Genomic DNA, 23,524 nt, shown 5'->3' on the forward strand with positions numbered 1-23,524 from the left:
CAGACAGAGACAGATGGAGGCAGAGACAGGGAAAGGGGCAGACAGGCAGAGACAGACAGAGAGACAGAGAGGGAGACAGAGGGAGGGAAACAGGGACAGATAGCGACAGGGACAGACTGACAGATAGGGGCAGAGACAGGGACAGACAGAGAGGAAGACAGAAGGAGAGAGAGAGAGGGAGGTAGCCAGAGGGTGACAGAGGGAGGGTGAGGGAGGGAGACAGAGAGAGAGAATCAGCGAGGTAGAGGGAGACACAGGGAGACAGAAAGAGGGAGACAGAGAGAGAGAGAGGGAAACAGAGAGAGGGAGGGAGACAGAGAGAGAGGGAGGGAGACAGAGAGAGAGGGAGGGAGAGAGACAGAGAGAGAGACAGAGAGAGCGAGAAAGAAAGATGTGTGTAATGTGTATGCCAGGTCTGGTGGCTCGGTGGACGAAGGCATCCGCTGCAGGGGCATGAGTTCAACCTCATGGTCATAGTTTTTTTTGTTGCTCTAGATCCACCCCCTCCCCCACTGACCCTGCCCCCTTCGGTGCGGCCCTTGGCCACAAACCACACTGTCAATTTGGCCCCGAGAGAAAGTTTGTGAGGACCCATGCTCTATAACCACATCCTCCTGATTTAGATTGAATTGTTTTTTTCTGGCATTTTGTTTTTCCCTCTGTTTTAATGTAGTTGCCAGGTCGTCTGCTGTGGTGCCGCACAAGATTTTTCTCTTCCCCCTATGGGGTTCTTCGGTTATTTAAGCTCTATGTCGTGTTAGATTAAGCAAGTATATGCTCCTTATTTTTGTACTTTATATTATTGGCACAACTGTTTGACTATGCACCTTGTACTGACACTACCTCACCTGTGACCTACCTCATGTTTTCTTGACCTACCTATGTAACTATGTAACTACTATGTAACTACCTAACTACCTCAACTATTACACTGGATTACTCTATCACCCCCGTATCTTGTAAAGCGCTCTGATATCTGCAAAGATCTTGTTCGCGCTATATAAAACTTTCAAAATAAAATAAAATAAATAAAATGTAATACTTGTGCTCAATCATGTCAGGACTCAGGAGATGGTGATGATGTTGCCCCCCCCCCGGAAACATTTCATAGTATTTTCGTAGTTCATCCAGTGACTGTCTACTCTCTGTAGATACACATCATATGCTATCTAAGAGTCAGATAGTACCATGATCCAGCTTACCTCTACCCGCCAGCACCACTGTCTGTTTCCTCACAGTCTCTTCTTTAGCCACTTGCGCCGCCTCCTCCCCAGAGTTGTCCTCGGACTCGGAGTCGACCACCACCACCACATCCGAGCTGGCCCCGCCACCAGATGTTCCACCTACAAAGTAGATTTAAGAATGTTAGATTACACCACTCACTAGTATTTGGTCTAGGAATGAAGAAATGTGAAAACAACAGAAAAAGTAATTGACTGTCTACTATAGTCTAAAGTAAAAATGTCCCTCCTTCCACGGAAGGCTGTTGTCTTGCTGCACTTTTTTGTCACAATTGATGAATGCTTGCTTAATTTTAACTCACACCATTTTTCTCTGAACAGACAGAAGCTGGACTTCTAAGGACAAGAGCAACATCAACTTCAAACCCGGTGAAAGCTCGGCTTGACCACAAGAAATGTGTTCCATTACTCATCAACTCAGCACCAAGCACTTTTCCATTTCCAGCTAACTTAATTTTAATATATGTGTTTACTTTTACTTTTAATAAAGCTTTTAAACTTGAATGGACTCTGTGGTTTTTGGTCCTCCAGACTAGAGTGACTGAGCGAAAGGTTTTGCAAATTTTGGCAAGGAGGAGTCCGTGCCGCTGACACTCCCAGGTTTATACAGTGTGCCAAACACGCCACTCTGAAATATTATTACTCTGGTGTTTAGTGTCCATAGTTCGGTTTGTGGAGAATTGTCCCTGCAACAGTAGTATTATGGATTGTGCTCCTATCTAAACACTATTTCGAAAAAATTAAATTAGGAACGCTTGGACAACAATAGGTCCTCTATATTTAAATGAAAACTTACTGGGGCCAGCAAAGGAGCACTCGCCGCCCTGGCCTGCATCCTCCTCCTCTGGAGCTACAGCATCCTCCTGTTCCACTTCCGTCCGCTTGCCCCTGGGGGGACCTGATGTACAACATGAAAGAAAGAACAGAAAACATTGATGATTGCTGCTTGTCGATGTCCTTGTCAACCAAATCAAACATTTAGAAAGAACAAAAACCAACTATTTCAGCCAAAAAGAGGGCTACAAAGGAAGGACTGCACCTGAGCCTCTACTCTAGGGGCAGATTTACAAGCCCCTTGCAGCTCTTTTGCTCTGTTCTTGCGTCACTTTAGTGACGCAGCGCCACAACAAGAGAGGCGCCATGGTGTGGCGTATATTAACAACGTGACGCATATGGGAGATGCATCCCATTTCAAAGCCCTGCGCCATAAGGGAGCGTTCCAGCGCAAGGGAGGGCGTTCCTGCGCAGGAACGCATGCTAAAAGTGGCTATGGGGAATATATAAAATTTCAATCAGTCATTTAGGACAATGATGCGTCACTCAAACCCTGCGCCTGCATGAAGCAGACGTACGGCTTGACGCAGCATTGCTGGAGCTGCGCCATAGTTGCGACGCAACTCCATCAATGAGCCGCCTTTACGGCACCGATGCATAACGCTTCGGTGACGTTTTGGGACCATGGTGTGCCGCATTGTAAATACGGCGCACCATGGGTGGTGCTGGCGTGCCGCACACTTTGCAGGGATGTGCAGGTAATTGCAAATCTGACACTTAGGGGCATACTTACGAGTTCTGGGCTGCACACCTCCAGAGGTGCACCAGAACAAATGCGTAACGCAAAACTAACCTTGCGTCACGGCAGATGCGCCGCAATTACAATGCGGCACACCCTGGCGCAAGGGTAGGCAGATGCGTGACAAATCTCGTGACGAAAGAGGGGCGCATCTCTAGAGTCGCGTTGCAGGCGCGATGCAACTCTAGCAATGCTCAGGGCTGCCCAATACTCAACATACCGCATCAGTCCTTACGCCTGCTTCAAGCAAGCAGGCATAAAGAATTGACGTAGCAGCGTCGCGGAAGTGCCTGCGTTAAATCTTGTAGATTTCACGCAGGCACTTTTGCGAGGCGCAAAGCTGCCTGACCGCCCCCCCCACCCCCTGTGTGGGAACGCACCCATTGTGGCGCAGGCCCAGGCCTTAACGTGGCGCATCTCCCTAGATGCATCACGTTGTACATGACTCGCAGGGATGCGCCACGTTTACGTCGCTATTGCGTCAGGTAAGACAGCGTAAACGTGGCGCAAGGGGCTTGTAAATCTGCCCCTTTGTGTCTAGCATTACGCAATTCTGTAAAGTACACTCATACATTACTCAGCCCAATTAAATGAACACAAAATAGAAAACAAATAAGCAGTGGCACCGCCACAGAGAAGGAGAGCAGTGCACCTGAAATGCACAGAAGATTTTGAAATATTAATTTACCTCTACTATCAATGTAATCGGCAGCATTATTGCTCTTTGTAAAAAAGTTAAAACAAACATTTGCAATATAACACACAGAGCAGGGGTAAAAACAGAGTAGTGAGTGATGAAAAAATTGCTACTACTACTCACCAAGCCCGGGGACCTCCACTCCCAGCACGTCGAGCAGGTCGCGCTCCCTGTCCAGGATATCCGTCCAGCGGTGGGTCACCTGGTTGTAGGTGCGCTGGACCCCCGAGATGTCAAACAGGGCCCGGCACACCTGCTCCCACCGCTTCCGTCGCTCCTGGCAGTTGATGTAGCCAGCAGCGATCCTGCCGCCTGCCGCGATGGTCCTGGGGAGGCGGCGCTGTACATAGAAAACAAGTGCGCCCACCTCCTCAGGGCTGAAGATCTCCCTGGGCACCACCATTTCCGCCCTTAAACGGCCACACGGGAGCCGGGCACGGGCTGCGGGCCCGTCTTGGGCAGCTTCACTGCTGGCTTCACCATGGTCTGGGCAGGTGGTAGCAACAAGGAGAAAAAATAAAAAAGAATAAGACTAGGGAAGAAGAAAATAAAAGTTAAAAAAAGTAGTTGAAAAGTAAACAAAAGTAGCCTAAAACACAAAAATAGAAAGCTAGAAAACTAGAGGGATAGATAATAATTTAAATAGATTCAAAAAATATTATAACAAGCAAAGGATGGCAGAGATATAGAGAGGATTAGAAACACCATGCCCAGACACATAGGAATGAATGAAAAACAAGATGGCGGCCCGATCACGTGCGCGTAAGTAAGTTCGCACGCGATTTCTCTCGCGAACTCGTGCGAACTTGTATTCGCAAGGCGCTCATTCCGCGAGATTACACTTCGCGGGCGGAAACGGAAATACGTCACGCAAACAAAATGGCGGCGCCCATACTCGACCTTGGGGTAATTCGCACGAGTTCGCGGCTTCTACGGTCGATTTCGCACGACGCCGCGCCTCGCGAATAGCGCAAAATTACAGAAAAACGATTTTTGCAAAAGCAAAAGCAATGAGCTGGTGCAAAAGTTCAACCTCATCATTTGTAACCATTCCCTGTAGTGCTTCCTGAAGGGGCCCTCCAGAATTTGGTTAGGTTCCTGTTAAAAAAAATTACATTGCAACAAACAGGAAAAGGAAAGGAAAGAAGGCAGACAAGCAGGTGCCAGCCTTCATTAATGTCAGTTGGGGCAGGGCAGGTGTTGTTGTAATTTAATTTTGCAAAACTTAAAGCACTTAGCAGGTGTGCTTTGCTTTGCCACAATAATGTACACTCATTTTTCAACCAGAGGGTGCTGTGATGACACCGAGGGTGGCATGGGTGTGCCAGCCAGAGGGTGGCATGGGTGAACCAGAGTGCCAGTGTTGACAGAGGATGGCAGTGCTTTGCCCCAATAATGTACACTGGTGAACCAGAGGGTGCTGTGATGACACAGAGGGTGACATGGGTGAGCCAAAGGGTGGCATGGGTGAACAAAGAGAGCGCCAGTGGTAACAGAGGGTGGCAGTGATGAAGAAAGGCTTGCAAACAGGCTGGGCACGTAGAAACAACAAGTTCGCAAAACTGGCGACCTGACAAGTTAGTTCGCAATTTGCGAAATTGCACAAAACCCTCGCGAACTTGCAGAAACCCGTGCGAACACAAAAAAAAAATCCGCAAAATCCACGTGGATTCGCGGATTTTGCGGATTTTCGCAATCCGCAAATTCGCAAATCCGCAAATTCGCGGATTGCGAATCCGCAAAATCCACCCATGCTTATTCATTAGTTATGTTCTATATTGGTTGCTATTGATAAACCAGCAATCCGTTTATATAGTGTCTCAAGTATGAGTGAGAGAGTAGAAATCTCAAGCAATTCGTGAACTATTGGTCTCTCCATCATGTAGGATCAGTACATGGTCATGTTACTAACATTCAGAAACAGGTGTATAATTGTAGAACATTATTTGAGCTTTTCCATAAGACACAATATTCACACATTCACATGTACAGTTCATTCTTAAGTTGTATTACATTTTGGTGTATTTGCATGTGAATACATTGTGTATAGAATATGTATTTTGTCAACTACCTCCCTAGGAAGTAGTGTAGCTCATGGTCAATATTTAAGCCCTGTTCTACACTTCGCATCTTCATAATCCACAGGGCTTCTCTGTGTCTTAGGGTCAGCTCCCTGTTGCCTCCCCTAGGGTGTCTTGGTGTGTGTTCCATTCCAAAAAAATCGAACGATCGATGTGTTGTTTGTGCAGGGCAGATTGACATGTGGGCAGCAACAGGGTAGCGCATATCACCCTGTTTCCCTGCCCTAATGTGTTCATTAATTCTTTCTCTTAGTGTGCGTATTGTGCTGCCTATATATTTTTTACCACATTTGCAGACTAAAGTGTAAATTACAAATTTCGTCATGCAGTTAATGTTGGTATATATATACGGTACTTTCTCCCATGTGGACCCTCAAATTCTGTTACTTTTTTGTAGGCCCATTTGCATGCACTGCAGTTGTTACAGCTATAGAAGCCCGTTGTGTGTTAGTCCAACCAAGTCTTATGGGTTTTCTCAGTTGGGTAGCTTGGGCTCAGTATGTTTCTGAGTGTCTTTCCCTTTCTGTAAGTGAGTGTAGGTTTCTCAGATATATGCCTCCTCAGTAGAGTATCTGTTTTTAGAAGATGCCAATGTTTGTTTAGGCTCCTCATTAATATCCCAGACCAGTTGTTGTAACCAGTCACTAGTCTTATTTTATCATCCTTTTCCCTGTTCTTCTGTTGTTCCTTCAAAGTGTCTGCCCGTTTGACCTTGTCTGTTCTTAGTTCTGCCTTCTTTAGGATATTCTTGGTATATCCACGATTCTCAAATCTGTTGAGAACACCTTTTTTGTTCTGTTCAAACTCCACATCTCTACTGCAGTTGCGTCGTGTCCGTATGAGTTCACCATATGGGATCGCTCCTATTTGGTGTGTTGGGTGTGCACTGGATGCATGCAGAAGTGAGTTGCATGCTGTTGGTTTTCGATATAGTCTGCTGTGGATTTCCTGATTGTGAATAAATAGTTCTACATCTAAAAATTGTATTTTTGTTTTAAGAACAGAATGTGCACACTGATCATGATGGTACACGATATTGAATCACACCTTAATAAGACCATCCAAGTATTAGATCTCTCCATTCCATACAGGCTCATAGACCTTCTGTAAGAAACAGAGGTACATTCTGTGTTACACAAAAATGGATTTGTCATATATTATGTTGTGACTCTTAATTGAGAACAATGTTGATTTTGAATTATGAATTGTGACAACTTATCAAGGTGTGGATTACTTCTTTTAAATGAGAAGGAATGACGTACAATATGTTTTCTGCTTTGCTCACTAATATACAGAGTTTGGCACCTTAACACAGTGTGGGCCACAGTTATAAACCTGAATGGTAATATGAATAATGGTTTTAATCAAACTTGAAATAGTGATCTTAAGTACACATACATATGGCAAGATGTCTATGTTCTTTTTGTTTTTTAAATTCTGCAGCCTTGAAAAAGTCGTGGGTTACATTCCCAAATACGACGAAACACGTGTCGGCTGTGTGGAAAGTTTCCAGTGAACAAGAATAAAACACGAACTGATGTACCAATAATAACTACTCTTCGTGATTGTATCAGAATGTGGAAACACTTGTATATATAACATTATAGGATCTTATAACATGGAAATGGAAGGGCAGTAAAAAAAGAGTGGTTAGATAGAGTGTCCGCCAGAATAAGCGCCACCAAAGGTAAGTAGCTTGTTCTTCTGATGGACACGTTTAACCCCAGTAGAGTCCTAAACATTAAAGCAGATGCCCAAGCAGCAACTCCTAAAAGTTGGTGTGCCTGAGAAGGGGACTCAAATCAAAACGTTCCCAAGGACTGAGGAGGCAAAATTACTCGCTCTACAGACCTGACTTTCGAGGCAGTAGTGCCTTGTAAATGCATGCATTGATGCTCAACTTGTAGCCTGGAAGATTTCCAGTACAGGAACATCTCTTACCAATGCAGTTGTGGCAGCTTTACCTCTAGTTGAATGAGCAGGTGGTGCTCACTTGGCCAGGGCATAGCACATCTTAATATACAGGACAATCTACTTTTGAAGAGTCTTTCTCTGTACTGACCTCTCATCCTGGCACTGGCAAACCTTACACAGAGCTTGTCATCCACATGGTAGTCCTTCAAGCTCAGATTATAAAAGCTTAAGGCCCTCTTTATGTCAAGCAGATTAAGCCTCTCCTCCTCTTTTGAGGGATGAGGCCAAAACAAATGCAGGGAGGGTAATGCACTGACACACTTGGAAGGTCAGTATAACCTTTAGCAGGAAAGAAGCCTGGATTTGCATCATCAATTTGTCATGAAACAAAGTGGTTACAGAGGTTGCAGCAACAGCTCCTGCCGTTCACTGACATAGTGCAGTGAAGTATTTGCAATAAAAAAGACTGTCCTTATGGGAAGGAGCTGTAAGTATCAACAATACATTAGCTTGAAATGCATACACATGAGAAATGTGAGCACTACGGTAGGTTCCACTAAGACATAATGAAGGGCTTTTGCAGAATCATGCTTCAAACCAATTAAAAACATCCCCACAATAAGTGATTTGAAAAAGGAAGGTTGGTCAAACAAACACAGAAAGGCCGAAAGGACTGACATGTAACCTTTTATCGTATCACCTGCAAAGCGCTGCTGGGACAAAGGAAAAACCTACAATAAAATGTCTGATCATTTAGGCTGTAAGAGATTAAAGTTGCCAGTCCCCACACCAAGCCACAATCTTTTCTCAGCTTCCCGCGCACATGGATATGGTTGAGAGATGCCTGGCTGCAAGAATCCCATTCATTAATTAGGAAGCCATCAGTGGTCCACCAGCCAATGTCTACTGAACTTGTCTGCTCTGGCAGTTAGTTAACCTGCCAGGTGATTGGCCCCCATCAAGATTCCCTGCTTATACACTCACCCCTAAAGGTGCAGTAACTTGTGGGAGAAGATTCATGACAGCATGGAGCGCTGCTTATTGCACTACCGCTTGATGGTTGTGTTGTCTGTTAGGACCTGCACTAGCTGTCCCTTGACTGACAGCAGGAATACTTTCAGGGTCAACCAAATGGCCCAAATCTCTAGGGGATTGATAAGGAGTTGTCGCTCCACTGGAAACCACAGGCCTCTGATCTCCACTTCTGCCAAGTCATCTCCCGACTAAGAGACAATGCATCCAACACTTCTTAGCTGTGGATAAGGTAGGAAGAGCGACAGTCACGAGAAAGATTGGTCTCCTGCTGTAACCACTAAAGGTCCTGAACTTGCTCCTTTGAGATGCAGATGTTAGCTGACAGACGGCCTTGATGTTGTGCCTACTGGAGATGGAGGCTCATCTGCTAGATGCATGTGTGATGCTCTGATCATATCCGGAATATCCAATGCTCTGGGTGGCGGAAAGTCCATGGCTTCTAAATAAACTAGAGGATGAGGCGCACTATGAGCTCTCCAATATCAGAATCCTAATCAAAAAAGTTTAACAAAAGACCAGGAACAGTGCACACTGTTTGCAGGTTGCTGCATGCATCTTTATTTTTGGAAAGTCCATGGCTGCCACCTTGTCTTGGATAGCCCCTACAAAGACAATCCTCTGCACTGGTATCAGGTGGGCCTTCTGTTCACTAATAGAGAACCCTGGAGATTTCAGAAGGGAAGCCATTATCCAAAGGTGGTCAATGGCTGACAACAGTGACCCTGCCTTGAGCAGTCATGGAAATAGGAGAATACATGTATCCTCAACTTGAGTTGAAGGGCCACAAACACTTCAATCACCTTTGTAAAACCCCAAGGGTAGGAGGTGAGGTTGAGGGGCATGACAGAAAATTAGAATTGTTCCAACCCCACTGTAGTATCTCTGTGACTGCAGGATTGGAACATGATAGTAGGCATCCTGCAAGTCCAAGGACACCTTCCAGTCCAAGGGGTTCAAGGCAAAAGAACGTGAGCCACAGTGAGTATTATGAATTAGTATTCCCATTGGAAATAGTACAAAGGCAGATATCCAGAATAGACCTGAGAATTCTATTCATCCTGGGCCCCAGGAAGTATCAGGAGTAACACCCCTTGCTTTTCTCCAACTCTGGTACACTTTTGATAACTCACTTGCCAAGAAGCGTCTTGGCCTCTTGCACCAGGATGGCTGTATGGTTTGCTGAAACTTGAGTGGAAATAGGTGGTATACAAGGAGGGGATGAAATGCATGGCAAGACACAACCCCTAAAGCTGACTTGCAGCACCCACAGATCTGAAGTGATGAATTTCCAGCCTGTTAGGAAAAATCGGAACTTGCCTCCTACCGCCTGGGTGTGAACTGGCAAGGAGAAGTCAGATTAGCTTGGAACCGCTGTGGCAGGTGAGGCAGAAGGGGAAAACTGTTGCCCTTGGTGGTGTATGTGATCACAGCCGCTACAGTGTCCTCTGAAGCTATGAAAAGTTTGAACAGACTGATGAACTAACTGCAAGGGCTGCCATTGTCTATATGCTAGGCCACTCACATAATGTTTGCATTTTCTGTATTTCTGTTGTCTGGTGGGCAGCTAGAGCAAACCTACCATAACACATCTGTTTTGAACTGCTCCATTGTTGAACTTTCTCTCCAAAGAACCCGGATTCATCAAAAGGCATGTCTATTAGGAATGCTTGGACATCATGAAAAAAAATAAAGCCATGTCCATCCAGACATGACACCTGATCACAACTCTGGGACCTATGGCGGGAGCCACAAAGTTCATTGTGTCAAGGCCAGCCTGTTCAACATAATTGCCCACATCCTGTCTGTTGTCCTGGATCATTTGGGAAACGCTTGTCCTGAATTCAGCTGGTGAGATCATGCTAGCCATGTTCCAAACCGTGTGCACGAAATGGCCCAATAGACAGACTAAAGAATGTAGGGCCAAGATGGTATATAAGAACACTTTCTTGCCAAATGTGTTAATGCATTTTGGTTCCCTGTCATGTGGAACAAAAGGGTGTACATTTGGTTTAACTTTACTAATTGATGCTTGCACAACTAGTGTTGTAAGGAACATGTCTTCCACTGCAGAGACTACTTTCTCATTTAAGTTTGAAGATATGTTCTTGAACATGGAACAAGTGCTGAATTGCTATGCCATCAAATGCACTTTTAAAGGCAGGGGCTTTTAATTCTATAAATGTATAAAGAATATTTCTGATAAGCAAGATCAATCAAAAACACATTCAGTGATAATTGTGTAACTATTTAGCTTGGAAAGTATTCCAGCAATGTCACAAAAGTTATTACTGTTTCTCTTCATAATTCAATTATTTTAATCACTTGTTTTTAGGCTTCTTTCTTTAGGTTTAGGTTCTGAAACACATGCACAAACACTCACCTTTATTTACTAAAAGGCAGCGTGTGTGCATTGTTTAGGACCACGGTCCCATTCTTTGCCATTTATTTTTACAACATAATTTTATTGTTCATTGCCAGTACATGTCTGGTGCCTCGAGGGACACCAGTGATACCTAAACATTGTCACAGATAATGATTTCAAGATTTCCACTATTACTGTAGCATCTTTTATAGATTAAACATTTTGCTAAATAACATTTTATAAAAAACAACAATAGTGCCACACTATATCTGCAGAAAAAGATAATGAATCTTATATATGTGGGTCCAGGCCATTCATAACTATAGCAAATATCTGTAGTGTTTGGTCCCAGCTCAAAACAGGCATGTCAACTGTTCTTCAAAAATAGAATCAGGGAGAACAGGTTCCAAATATAACCCTCTGTAATCCGCCCACCATTTCCAGATTTTAAAATGTTTCTGGGGACACCCTCTCACCTTAAAAATAGGGATTTCCAGGCCCATGGAGCAGTGTAAGCCTTCTTTCCACACCGCCACTGACGGCGGGGGCTCATCCTTCCATGCCTTGGCTATTTCTCTCTTTGCCAGGGTGAGGCATCTGTTGCCACCCAGGCTCTCAGTGATGTGCATCATAACCAGTTGTGGAGAAAGTGGAATATCCCACCCCAAGACCTCTGACAAACATGTGGTCATCCCTCTCCAAAACCTCAACAGTGATGCACACTGCCACACTGTATGTAGAAAGGTGCCCTCCGCTGTCCCACATTGCAAGCAGTGTGGAGATATTGATCAGGTCGGCGCTCCATAACCTGTGTCTGGTATAGTAGGCCTGATGTAAATATTTGAATTGTATGAGTCGCAGGTGGTCCGCAATAGCCGCACAGCGCAGGGACTCCAATGACTCCAACCAATCATCCTCATTTCGGGGACCCTGGTCCTGCTGCCACTTATCTCTAGTTTTGTGTAAGGTTGTAGGTGTGTTGTTAAGGAGTGTGCAATAAATGTTGGTTATTTTATGGTCTCCCAGCTCACCCATAAAGACCTTCGCCTCTACACGGTTAAAATCGGGTATATCTGCCTGTTGTGGTAAATACGGGGAGAAGGTGTGCCTAAATTGAAGATATCTATAGAATTGTGAATGGGGCGTAGCATATTCTGTCTGAAGTTCATAGAAGGACCTCCGATTTTGACCATGCATAACTGCACCCACTGTGTCGATGCCGATGGCCTCCCAAACTTGAAAACCAGTCAACTGTGACAGCTGTGGTAACTGTCCGTTTCGCCACAGAGGTATTTCTCCCGTAAGCCTCCCCCCCCAACCAATTGAACGGAGTGCATGTTTCCAGATCATGAAGACCATTTCAGTTTTGAGCGGCAGCGCACTAAGTGTTGATGCAGAATAGAGGACTGTGTGTAGTGTACTGTCACCCAACAGCCAACGCTCAACAGCATATGCTGGGTCGTCATGATCACCATACCCCCAATTATTAATGACAAGTAAGTGCTACGCCGCATGGTATGCCTTCACATCTGGGATGGCGATGCCACCACAGTATGTTGATTGCGAGCAATTTCCACAGTGCTACTCGTGCACCCCCCCCCCCCAGAGGAACCCGGCCAGAACAGCATTTAATTGACAAAACAATGTTGGCCGCATGAAGTATGGATTGTTCTGGAGCTGATATAGGAGACAGGGCAAGGAATCCATATTAAAAATGGCATATCTGTCAAATAGGGACAGCAGCAGATGAGACCACATTCGGGTCTGCTCACCCATCTGTGTCCACAACAGGACCAGATTTCTATCCCATGCGATAGCCTGAGATTCTGAGAGAAACACCCCCAAGTATTTGAAGCCATCAAGGACCACTTCCACCTCCTGTGACCATTCACCCAGTTGATCTCCACCCAGCAGTGCCCACAAACAGGACTTGCCCAAATTCATGTACAGGTCGGACGTTTCACACAAAATTTGGATGATTCTGAGAAGACGTAAGCCGGTCCTTTTAGGACGTGTGAGGAAGAACAGCGCATCGTCCGCATACAGTGCAATGCGGTCCGAGATCCCCATCAACCACTCAAAGACAAAGACCTGTGCATCTATTCTAACTCAGGCCGCCAACGGCTCCATAGCCAGCGAGAAGAGATATGGGGAGAGGGGACATCCCTGATGTGTACCTCGTCCAATACTAAAGCGTTTCAAAACGGAGTCAGCCACTTGGACGAGGTCGTTATTTCTGTATGTAGCAGACTTATGAGATACAAGAAGCGGGGGCCGATACTTCAGCGGCCAAGCAAGGCAAAGAGATAGGTTCAGCTGAGGGAGTCAAAAGCCTTGTCGATGTCGATGTGGCAGGTCCCTCAAGTCGGTCGACGGCAGCTATGGCATTGTGTGCATGTCAGATATTATGATGTGTAGCACGGCCAGGCAGGAAGCCGGCCTGGCCTGGATGGACTAAGTCTGTGATACGGGGAACCAAGCGATTGGAGATTACCTTAGCCAGTAACTTAGCCTCCACATGAAGAAGAAATATCAGGCCATATAACGAGTAGTGTTCCGGAGGTTGACGTAGCTTTAGGAAAACGACTATTTCGGTATGTCTCCAGTCTGGCGGGAGACTGCCATCCTCCACGGCTGCCTCGAGTGCCACCAAGAAGGGATCCATAAACTGAGAGTGGTATTTCTCAAGAAACTCGAATGGGAAGTAATTAGGATCAGGTGCCTTCCCCACACGCATATTGAGCAACGCGGTTTGCAATTCCTCCACCGAGAGTGGGGCCTCCAGTGCCGCACGCAAATCATCAATGAGAGTCCGCAGGGGGAGATCTTCGATGAACTTTTGAATGAGTTCTACAGGTAAGGTCTCGCAGGGAGCATATAGGTCCTCAAAATTAAAAAAAAAACAGTCAGCGATGTGCGACGGGTCTGTAGATATTTTCCTGTCTTGGCCACGTATGCTCGGAAGGGTCTGCGGAAGCAGCGTCTGTTGACATAGGCGATGTAACAGGGAACCGGACTTATCTCCCCATTGGTAAATCCGGCTGTGAGTAGCGAGCCAGTAAAGTTGAGCTTCGTCCAGGAGCTCACCAGCATATAATTGCTGTGTACTTGTCAGCTGCTTATTTGCAGCGCTCCCATTCTCGTCCCTGCTGGCACTCTCTAAGTTGAGTAGTTGGGCTTCAATCTGCAGTAACTTCTCTTTACGCTGACGGCGTCTTGCGGCACACAAAGCAATGTCCACCCACCTTAAGTGTAGACTTCCTTGCTTCCCATAAGGTTATATGGGAGTCTACAGTACCCGTGTTATGTGAAAAATAGCCCATGAGGGACGTATGAATGTGCAACCTTTATTGTGTATCCTGCAGCAGCCAATGCGACAGTCGCCACCGGAGCTGGGACCGTCTAGGATCTAGAGACAGTTGCAAGGAAACTGGTGAGTGGTCCCAAAGACCTGGGGTAGGATTTCTGCGGACACTAAGCTGTGGGCATGGTCAAAGGAAAGAAAAATGTAATCAATGCGAGAGAAGGACTCATGTACTCCTGAAAGGTACATGTACTCTTGGTTTGTGGGGTGGAGTGCCCTCCAGGAGCCAACCCACCCCATCCCCTGAACCAAGGGCAGTAGTCTAGAGTCTCAGATTGCTGTTGCACACTCAGAATACATCATTTCAATCTCCTTCCAAGTTCGTCAGGCCGGGTGGGATCTTGGTCCAGAGCATTGTCAAGCGATCCACCATGTTCCACGCAGGGGGGCAAGCATAATACTTTCTTGCACAAGGGGTTCCCCATACAATATTCCATAAACCACAATGAATCGTCCCTGGGGGTCCGACCATGTTTTACAATGAACAAATTGGATGTTATAGTTTATGAGGATTTCTACCCCGTGGGATCCTCTAGCGAAACTAGCATGTAAGGTTTGAGCATAACCAAGTCTAGTCAGGCACGGTGTCTTGGTACCGATTAGGTGGGAAACTTGGAGGAGTAGAATGCCAGCTTTTTACTGCTTGGCCTTTCATAAGAAGGCTCCCCGCTTGATCTTGTCAATAAGGCCATTAGTGTTCCAGCTAATGAGCCGAAGTTCCTGACTTCTAACCGCATCTGGCCCAGCGTTATGGCTGACATTGAGACAGATGGACACATATTGATACTTGAAAGGCTAAGGCAGCCCATTGATTACGTGTGCAGAAATGAACAGTGGCACTAATAAAACACAAACAATCCCCAAACACTCCTCATATAACCCCCAGTCCAATACCTCATAAACGCTGAAGTATCTGTCGTTGCATGATGTGACCGCAGCCCCCAACGGGTGCAACAATGACATGCAGCCAATGGATCCCAAATTGAGTGCCCTGCACATAGTAAAGGCCAGTAACTGGAGAACCTTGTGCAACTAGAGCCTGAATGTTCATGGTATCCAAATTGCAAATGATTCATATAGTTACAGATCTCAGTGGTGCATCCGTTAAGAGGCTGCAGGTTGCAGCTGATCAGTCGACTCTCGCCTCCAGGATTTTCTGCGAGTTTTGGATTGCTTATTGGAGCGCGATCGGCGCAGCTGTTTGCCATCTGCTTTGGGTGATCCACGTCTAGTGCCCCCGGATGAGGAGTCCCAGTCAAGTCGGGTGAAGTATGAGGTTTGATCTTCTAAGTTCTGTCCATCCAATGAAATACCTCCTCCGGGGTCTCGAAGAAATGTTTTCGTGACTGGTAAGCCACTCACAGACAAGCCGGATACAACAAGGAGTATTGAAGCTTAAGACTAGGCCTGGGCATCAAATTCCGTTCCGCTCGTGGAAATTGTGATAATTTGACATTTTCGCGTTCCACGGAGAACGCCAAAATGCCAAAATTTCAGCATACCGGAATTTTTTTTCATGCTCGCGCTGTAAAAATACGTTCTCGCGCGCGCGATCGCCTTACCTGGATCCCTGCGTTCGCCAACAAGTTTTCCCGATCCGGTTGCGTGCTCCACAAGATGTTGGATTGTTGGTAGCCATTTTGCGCTATCTCGTGAGAGTTCAGGCGCGCGATCACGTCATTCGTCTCACGATCATGCACCGCGAGAGTATGAGATCTCGAACACGTCATTCTCCACCGCGAGCGAGAGCGTGAGGACGCGATCACGTCATATCGAATGCGACAAGGAGCCAGAGAACCCGAACACGTCATTCTCCACTGCGAGCGCGAGCGTGATGACGCAAACTCGTCATATCAAAGGCGACAAGAAACGAGAGAACCCGAACACGTCATATCCAACACGACAGGGAGCGAGAGAACGCGAACACGTCATTTCGGACGCGCCATCGACTTCCGGCGGAAATAATGTGAAGCTCGAGAACTCGAACATGTAAAATTTTCAATTTGGAGAAGAATATCAGCTCTAGCAGCATAAAACCTTCTGCAAATGATGATTTGGATGAAAAAAACTCCTCAGATTGACATTTGGCTGTCCTTTTTTGTGCAAGGAGTCCTTTTTTAAAATGGAGGGAGAGGGAAGAAGTGCCACGGAATCTCCAACTTCCTGTTCCTGTCCAGCAGGCTCCTCCCAGTGCTTTGTCCATCTCCTCCTCATTCTGCCATTGGATTTTGAGCTGGAAAGATCACTCTTTTTGTCTGATGCCCCTTCCTGTTGAATCGACAGCTTGCTAGGGAAGAGTCAGAGCTGAAAAAGGGTAGTGTGAGGAGGCATGTCTTAACAAAATCATGCTTGCAAATTGAACCCTACCTATCCTGGCCCATTTCCAGATATGAGCGTTTCCTGCTGTCCAGATTTCGCTTTGATTTATTTCACTTAATGCTAGCTGTGCCTAGTGGGGCCCATAGGGGACAAGTGTTGCCAGCTTGCGGCTGCGACAGTAAGTCTCCCCAAGATCTGGCTCACTTTTTATTTATATGCTCCTACTATATGATACCACGGAAAATGTTTTTAAAACCCCTTTTTAAACAGCTGAACTTTGTGCAAATAAGACCTGCATTACTCTATCTTCAAATGCTGCACTGTGAAAGCACCTTGTTTTTATGTAACTTCCTAAAAACAGCCCTGAAATTTAGAAAAAGTATGGAAGGTTAACCGCTTTTTTAATCACTCTTCCCCCGGAAATATGTCTTTGATAAACAGTATACTTATATTTGTTTTAGATATTATATGCTCTTCTGCGATTTCTTGCTCTTGATGAAATGTCTTTTTAATCCAGTTATGTATACATACGCTTTTTTATTGTACTTTTATGACTGCATTGCATACAGTCGAATAAAGGAATTTTGAATTGAATTGAATTGAATTGTCTGCTGCATCATTGTAATTGGTTTTGAGGATTTTTGAATTGGAAATTGGTCTAGGTGAGTTGGAGTAGGTGAGTCTCTGTGTGTTTGATTTACTCAGAGCAGTGGCAGCTGACGCATCTGAAGAGCGCGCCACGGATGTGACCCTCTTGCCCGGCTGTTTATACACTGCGTGCGCGGACGGTGCTGCTGTCCCAGGAGGAGAAATAAATCACTAAATTGAGAGAGAGCCCTACCTGACAGCGCGGGCAAGGAAACAGCGCACGGAGACCAGCCTAATCAGCAGACCACTCAAACAAGGAGACCGTAATCCCGCCACCAGTCGCGCCGCCGCCTCGGGACTGCAAATCCCGACAGGCACTGCGGCGGCGCGTTCCCCGACGCGCCAGAAGCGCCGGGAGGGGCCAATAAAAGCGAAAGCCCTCGGTGGAGCGGGGGGGGAGGAGAAATAAATCACTAAATTGAGAGAGAGCCCTACCTGACAGCGCGGGCAAGGAAACAGCGCACGGAGACCAGCCTAATCAGCAGACCACTCAAACAAGGAGACCGTAATCCCGCCACCAGTCGCGCCGCCGCCTCGGGACTGCAAATCCCAACAGGCACTGCGGCGGCACGTTCCCCGACGCGCCAGAAGCGCCGGGAGGGGCCAATAAAAGCGAAAGCCCTCGGTGGAGCGGGGGGGAGGAGAAATAAATCACTAAATTGAGAGAGAGCCCTACCTGACAGCGCGGGCAAGGAAACAGCGCACGGAGACCAGCCTAATCAGCAGACCACTCAAACAAGGAGACCGTAATCCCGCCACCAGTCGCGCCGCCGCCTCGGGACTGCAAATCCCGACAGGCACTGCGGCGGCGCGTTCCCCGACGCGCCAGAAGCGCCGGGAGGGGCCAATAAAAGCGAAAGCCCTCGGTGGAGCGGGGGGGAGGAGAAATAAATCACTAAATTGAGAGAGAGCCCTACCTGACAGCGCGGGCAAGGAAACAGCGCACGGAGACCAGCCTAATCAGCAGACCACTCAAACAAGGAGACCGTAATCCCGCCACCAGTCGCGCCGCCGCCTCGGGACTGCAAATCCCGACAGGCACTGCGGCGGCGCGTTCCCCGACGCGCCAGAAGCGCCGGGAGGGGCCAATAAAAGCGAAAGCCCTCGGTGGAGCGGGACGCGAGCGGGACGCCCGGGGCGAAGCCCGGGCAAAGGGCGGGCCCTCTGTGGCCCTCAGGGGCCTGAGGCGGCCGGGACGGGCTACCACTCCAAGTCTATTCCCAAACCAGTATCTTTGAAAAGCAAAGGGGCTGAAACCACTGTTCGATGATGTCTAAAATAACTAAAACACCGATGGCGACAAGATCTACCAGCAGACTAAAAACAGTGAGTACACCATTGCCCACTATAACCGCCATAGATAAAATGCTCCAAAAAACCATCAATGTCGTAGCGGATGCTATTCAAGACACTGAGAGGAGACTCTCCTTGACACCTAACCTATGCTTTCCTGACCTGTCCTCTCATATTACCTATGACGATCAAAATATGGATGACACTATCTCATCCCAGGAGTCTCTACTCACACAATCCTTTTCGGAGTTACCTGGATCACATATTAAAGAAAAACCCTCTAACTCTTTTTCCTTGGAGTTACTAGCTAACAATCAGGATAACAGTATAATGGTCATATCTAACAGCGCAAAAAATGACCTGCAGTCAACCGATATCCCTTTGTTATCGGATGCTGGGACCGAGGAAAATGCCCTACCGGTCATTGTCTTAACAGAACCACAACCACCAACACTACATAAATCGCCAAAGATTAAACGGAAAAAGCCTAGAACCAAACTCCCTACGAGGAAAACCCACCTACCCTCTAGTAAACCCAAACGATCACTTAAAGATATGTGGCAGAAGAAAGGCATTGTGGAACCCTCTGGACCAAAACACGGGGAAACCCTTCCAACCTCCCCAGATCTATACGTCTCAGACGGAAAAGCTAAGTCCAATTTGGGAAATCCTGTAGTTAATGAGGAAACAGGACATATTGATAAGAAGAGTACCTTGAGTTTCCCCTTTATGAGAGAAATTGAAACTCTAATTAAAACTCTTCTTCAACCTATTAGTCATCAAATAGATATCATAGAAAAGGCTTTGAGTAAATTTGAGAGGACCCAAAATGATATATCTTCCAGTATCCTTAGATTACTCAACTCAACTAACACGCCCTCTCTCTTTGTCCCTTCATCAACTACACTTAATGTAAAAAATTCCAAAAAAAATGGCAACGCAGTAAAGAACATAGAAAAACAACATAAACCACAACCAAAGTGCCTACCCACAACAGACCAAACAATAAAGTCTCAAACAGTCCCTAAACCCACTGTGAACATAACGACTCCTACAACTAATAAATCAAATAATCAAATAGATGAGGATGACGAGGCCAGTGAGTGGGCTACAGAAGGTCATTCACCTAACACAAACATAGGTGCATCGAAGAACAAGAATTGCACGGCGCCTCCTAAAATTAATACTCAAGAAATAGGAGCTCATCCTACCAAACCTACTACCACAAGTTCACTATTACATATCAACCTTCCTCCACAGGCCAACCCCTACACGATAGTCATGATTGGGGTGCCCAAAGTCGGTCATAACAGGGAGGAAACGCGGGAGGAACTGAGGAATAAAGTCATGCAATGGCTTTCCATACATAGGCCCCTCCCTCAAAATATAATAGGAACTATACACCAAGTCAAAAGGGTAGAGTGGGTGGGCACTCGTTTCAAATCCACAGATGGCGACTGCATCGTGGTCACCTTTAAACATCTAGGACCGGCAAAATTCATCGCAGATTGGAGGAGTCTGGGGACAAGTAGCCTGATTAGGACCATGGGATTGAGCTATTTCTATCCAGCCCGCTCAGACTCACGTAGGAAGAAAACCAAATATAACTACACTCAAGAAGGATGGCACAAAACACAGCCTAATCTCCAACCTTGGCTGGCCCCTGCTCTACCCAGACCTGATAGCCCAATGGGTTTAGATCTCCATCCATACACTCAACCACGGGGATTCAAAGTATACAACCAGCAACCATTTGAGACAGCTGTACGACAAAGGCACGGTCTTTACCGCGCCTATAACCCTGTTACTGTTCAATTCGAGGAATACGGGTTTCCTACTGCTAATAGATATGATGCTCTTTACAATTACGACCATTTGGACGAGGTTGACTGACTGTCATCTGATCCCTTCCCTGAAACTATTTCTGTTAAAGCAAGGAATCCCTCAGAAAATGATATTATTGCAGTGACAACAGCCACCTCCCACCTAGCCTGCCTAGTAACTTCCACCTCCACAACGAAATCGAGCTACACAGTCAGCCCTCGAGCACACCAAGCTCATGCTCTGTCAGTGACCGAAGTAGGTAGTCCATCTAAGACCATAGCTTTACAATCTAACTCATTACCTGAGAATCCAAGGTCTAAGCTGATGACAGGGACCACCTCAGAACCGCACTCCCTCTCCAACACAAATTCTGATCTCAAATCAGAGCAGATTATTTCAAACCCCATCAAAATTTTGTCCTGGAACATTGCTGGACTGGCCTCTAAAATCAATGATCCATCATGGGTGGCCTTTGTCAGGATGTACACTATCTTGTGTTTCCAAGAAACCGGGATGATAAATGGCAACACTTTCATTGAGGGATTCCAAAGTTTCTTTGTTCACGCATCCCCCTCACCTAGCGGCAGGGCAAAGGGGGGCCTGGCAATATTTATCAGTCTGTCCCTTAAAATGCTGATCAATCATGTGCAGTTGGATAGCAGGAGTATCCAGATCGTTACACTCAAAAGGGGGAAAAAAGTTATAACGCTGATTAACTTCTATAACTCTGTTGCAAACCCAAGTGATTGTAATATCGACAACCTTACAAACTGTCTAGCCGAAAATTGGACTAAATTATCACAGGACAAAATACTCCTTGGCGATTTCAATACGCACATTTGCGGTAACCCTCTTCTGACAACCTTGGGATCGTTGGGCTGTGATCTTAAAACAGGTCTTCATTTCACACACTGCCACCGTGGATCAAAATTAAACACCTTAATGGATTCCATGAATATGACTTTGGCACTATCTCTGAAAGAGGACTCTTTCATCTATGAAAATCCCTCCTATAAAGGATCTGAGTCAGGGTCCATCATAGACCATATCCTTCTTTCTGCAGAAGTGGCCCAACTGGTTCTTAAGTTTGATATCCTTATGAGCACTCACAGTGATCATAACCCCTTACATCTTGAGCTACAATGTGATTCTTCCATACTCCGAAATAATATCAAGGATCCTGGGATACTTAAGCCAGTAAACAACAACCGTCGCTTGAAGTGGAACTTGGTAAATAGTGACAAGCTGTATGAGATAGTCACTAAAGACTGTGAACCTGAACTCAAGCTCTGTGCCACAGACTCTGCCTCACCCGAATGCGTTCTATCTGCCTTTGCAGTGGTGACCAGAAGGATAGAAAAATTTCTGACTGTAACTGCCAAGGGATCAACTGTTCACAACCCACGATGGTTTGATCACGCCTGTTCTTCTGCCAACCGCAAATTAAAGGCTGCTCTCAAAAGTAAACCAAGAAATCTAGCATTGGTGAAGGCCCTCCGAGCAGACTACAAAAATGCAATTGCCTCATGCAAAAAATCCATAAAAATTAAAACATGGGAATCTTTGCTCGACCCCTCTATTTTGGGCAATAGCTCAAAGTTCTGGAAAATAATTAATAAACCTCTTTTTGACGACCCGACCGCTGAGAGTCTCGGCACAGTCATACCAGAGAATGACTGGATCACCCATTTCGGATCTGTCTTTAAGAGCGAAGCTCCACAGTCAAAAAAATTACCTCATCTCCCCGAAAGCAGCCCTCTACATTTCTCTATTAAAGAAACTGAATTAGGGATTCTTGGTCTTTCTAGCAACAAAGCACCGGGCCCTGACGGTCTTCCGCCAGACCTATTCAAATCTAACATCGCCTTATGGGCTCCAATTCTTACGTCTGTCATTAACGCCGGGGTTGAAGTGGGAGCCCCTAAATCCTGGGGAGCATCCACTATCGTCCCGGTTTACAAAAAGGGAGACAGAACAAAAGCCGTCTGCTACAGACCAATCTCCCTGATTAACTCAGTAGCGAAGGTAGTGGGAGGGGTTCTTTTAAATCGGCTGAATGCTTGGGCCAAACAAAATAATATAATGACCCCAGCGCAGTATGGATTCAGACCGGGACATGCAACAACTACACAATGTCTGAATCTATACCTGATAAGTGGTAAATACACCCAAGCCAGAGAGGGAACGTTGTATATGGCCTTTATGGACCTCTCCTCGGCCTTCGACTGCGTCGAGAGGAGCAAACTATGGGAAATCCTGCAAAACATGGGTGTGGAAAATAACCTAATCAATTTCCTGGCCGACCTACATAATGACACACGTGCCAATGTACGGTACACAAAAGACCTGAAAGTTACGAGAGAGTTTAATATTAACCGGGGCGTCAGACAGGGCTGTATTCTAGCACCTTTTCTTTTTAACTTGTACATCAATGGACTTGAGGATCATTTGGTAAAAACTAACACAGATTACCCTCGTATTGGGAAAACAGGGGTGCCGGTCCTACTATATGCGGACGACGCTGTCTTGATATCCAGAACCGCATTAGGTCTTCAAAAGTTGCTGAGTTCTTTCTTCCAATTCATGACCTCACGCGATCTGAATATTAATAACTCCAAATCTTTTATTATGACGGTCGGAAAAGCCCCCAAAAAACGATATCCCTTTTCAGTCAACGGAGAAAGCATACCGTTAACAAAAACATTTTCATATCTGGGAGTACTATTCGATCACAAACTTTCTTGGGGCCCTGCTATAAATAAAAAGAAAGGCGAGTTATTAAGAACCAACTTCGGGATATTAGACTTTGCACGCAAAATAGGTAACACCCCAGTGTCCGCTATAATGAAATTATATCAGGCTAAAAGTGTAGCGGTGGCATGTTACGGGAGTGAGCTGTGGGGTTTCGCATCAGTAGAAGCTCTGGTAACACTAGAAAATAACTTTTTAAAACAGGTTCTGAGCTTGCCCAAAAGCACCGCAAATTTCTCTGTACATGAGGAACTGGGCACTCCGTATCTAGGAGACAGAATTGCTGCAAACCCATTACTCTGTTGGCTAAACTGTTGGCGCAATGCACTTATACCCTTGACGCACAGCATCCTCGCTGAAGCCCTCACCTGGGAAGGACATCTTAAAATACCCTGGATGAACTATATTAAAAAATGTTGCAA

This window comes from Lissotriton vulgaris, chromosome 9 (genome assembly GCF_964263255.1).
Source record: "Lissotriton vulgaris chromosome 9, aLisVul1.2, whole genome shotgun sequence".
NCBI lineage: Eukaryota > Metazoa > Chordata > Amphibia > Caudata > Salamandridae > Lissotriton > Lissotriton vulgaris.